This window comes from Daucus carota, chromosome 2, assembly GCF_001625215.2.
Source record: "Daucus carota subsp. sativus chromosome 2, DH1 v3.0, whole genome shotgun sequence".
NCBI lineage: Eukaryota > Viridiplantae > Streptophyta > Magnoliopsida > Apiales > Apiaceae > Daucus > Daucus carota.
In genome coordinates, this window is record NC_030382.2 from 2663204 (window position 1) to 2666355 (window position 3152).

Consider the following 3152-nt stretch of genomic DNA (forward strand, 5'->3'; position numbering starts at 1 on the left):
ACTGATGCACCAGTATCTTTGTCTAGTTTTGTTGCTGTTGCCATAGGAGTAGTTGCAGCTGAACTGTCTTGCATACCAAATTTCTTCAAAAGATTTCTGGTATACTTGGCTTGATTTATAAAAATCCCATCTTCAGTCTGTTTAACTTGTAAACCCAGAAAATAGCTGAGTTCCCCCATCATGCTCATTTGGTACCTAGACTGCATGAGCTTGGCAAATCTTTGACAGAGTTTAGCATTAGTGAAGCCAAAAATAATGTCATCAACATAGATTTGAACTAAAAGCAGATCATTACCATGATTCAAATAAAACAAGGTTTTATCTATGGTACCTCTAGTAAATCCATTCTCAAGAAGAAATTGAGCCAGAGTTTCATACCATGCCCTTGGAGCCTGCTTTAGTCCATAAAGTGCCTTGTCCAATCTATAGACATAGTCTGGATGCTTTGGATCCACAAAGCCTGGAGGTTGTTCAACATATACCTCTTCATCCAGTTTCCCATTTAGAAAAGCACTTTTGACATCCATCTGAAATACCTTGAATTTCTTGTGAGCAGCATAGGCCAGAAAGATTCTGATTGCCTCCAATCTTGCAACTAGAGCAAATGTCTCATCATAATCAATACCTTCCTGTTGTGAATACCCTTTTGCCACAAGCCTTGCTTTATTCCTTGTAATGACACCCTCACTGTCAGTTTTGTTTCTGAACACCCATTTTGTACCAACTATAGATCTGTCTTTAGGTCTTGGTACTAGGGTCCATACTTTGTTTCTCTCAAACTCATTTAGCTCCTCTTGCATTGCTTGAATCCAGTCAGCATCTTGAAGAGCTTCCTCCACTTTCTTTGGTTCAGTTTGTGACAGAAAGCAATGATGTAAACACTCATTTGCTGTAGCTGTCCTTGTTTGCACACCTGCTTCTGGATTGCCAATTATTAAATCAGGTGTGTGAGATTTTGTCCACTTCCTAGCATGTGGAAGTTGACCATTTTCATCATTGGATCCTCCCCCTTGATCCATGCTCTCCTGATTCTGTTGATCATTCTCTGTAGCTCCCCCTAAATTTGTGCTATCAGAGTTTGAATCAGTATTCTCTGATGAGTTTGAGTCAGCATTCTCTGATGAGTCTTGGGTAGAGCCTGAAACATTCTGATGCTCCCCCTCAACAATTTCTTCATCATTATGAACTTGTAAAGTTTCACCAGAGTTTGCTGTATTTTGGTCACAGTCAGAGTTTGACTGTTCATCAGAGTTTGTTGAATCAGAGAATATTTCTTCATTTTCAAAATGCAGTTCTTCATGATCATCCATATCTGCTAAGCCCATAATTCTTTTGTCATCAAATGACACATGTATGGATTCCATGATCACCTTGGTTCTCAGATTATAGACTCTGAAGGCCTTTGTTATCAGAGGATAACCTACAAAAATACCTTCATCAGCTTTTAAATCAAACTTGGTAAGCTGTTCTGGATGAGCCTTCAATACAAAGCATTTGCACCCAAATATATGAAAATACTTCAGATTTGGCTTCTTTTTCTTCACCATCTCATATGGGGTCTTGCCATGCTTATTAATTAAGGTTGCATTTTGAGTGAAACAGGCTGTTTGAACAGCTTCTGCCCAGAAATAAGTAGGCAATTTAGCCTCATCAAGCATAGTTCTGGCAGCTTCTATAAGAGTCCTGTTTTTCCTTTCAACTACACCATTTTGCTGTGGTGTACCAGGTGCAGAGAATTGTTGCACTACACCTCTTTCTTTGCAGAACTCTTCCATTGTTGAATTTCTGAACTCAGTTCCATTATCACTTCTAATGATCTTCACTTTGTCTTCAGATCCATGATCCAGTTGTTTCACATGATCCATCAGATGCAAGGCTGTTTCATCTTTAGAGTGAAGAAAATATACCCAAGTGTATCTGGTATACTCATCAACAATGACAAGAGCATATTTCTTCCTTGCAATGGATGGTACATTGACTGGTCCAAATAGATCAACATGTAGAAGATGATATGGTTTGTTTATTGAGAATTCAGTCTTACTCTTGAAAGATGTCTTTCTCTGCTTGGCTTTTTGACATGAATCACATAATCCATCAGATGTAAGTAGTGATTCAGGGAGTCCTCTCACAAGCTTTTTCTTTATAAGCTCATTTATGGAGTTGAAATTCAGGTGTGAGAGCTTCTTGTGCCATTTCCAACTTTCTTCTGCAGAGATCCTTGTAGACAAGCATAATGCTTTTCCTTCAGAGTTTGTAGGCAAGTGGATTTCATAAATATTCCCATGTCTGTGAGCAGTCACTGCCACTTTGCCTGTTGACTTGCTTACTATCTCACTGTGTTCTTCATAGAAATCAACATGATATCCTCTGTCACAGATCTGACTGACAGAGAGTAAATTGTGTTTCAGCCCTTGAACAAGAGCTACATTTGATATGATGACATTTCCAAGATTGATGTTGCCATATCCCAGAGTCCTTCCTATGTTGCCATCTCCATAAGAAACACTTGGGCCAGCCTTCTCCACAAACTCTGATAGCAGGGCCTTATTTCCAGTCATGTGTCCTGAACATCCACTGTCCAAGACTAGAATGTTCTTCCTGTTGCCCTGCAATCACAAAGACCACTAATTGTTAGTTTTAAGGACCCAGACTTGCTTGGATCCCTTGGCCTTATTAAGTTTGTTAGCTTTTGCAGCGGTATTATTATCAGAGTTTGAGCTAACAGACTTTGCAACAGAGTTTGTACTAGAAACAGAGTTTGTACTTGCAGAGTTTTTATTAACCTTTAAAGAAGGTTTCAATTGATAATAATCATAATACAAACTATGATATTCTTTGCAAGTATAAATAGAATGCCATAAACTACCACAATGAAAACATGGATCTTGTGGTTTATATCTAATACTACTTTTTCTAACTCCAGACTTTGTAGGTAAAGAGTTAATGTCCTTGTTCTTCCTGCAAAAATTAGCAAGATGATTAGTATTACCACAGTTATGGCATGTCTTCCTAGGTGCATTTGGAACAGGCATGTAGTTATTACTCTTGTCTATACCAATCTTGCCATTTCTATTTTTCCTAGGCTCCTTGTTTTTGTCATCAGACTTTACTTCTTTAAGCTTATGTTTAAGCTGTTTCTGAGTCATCAGTCC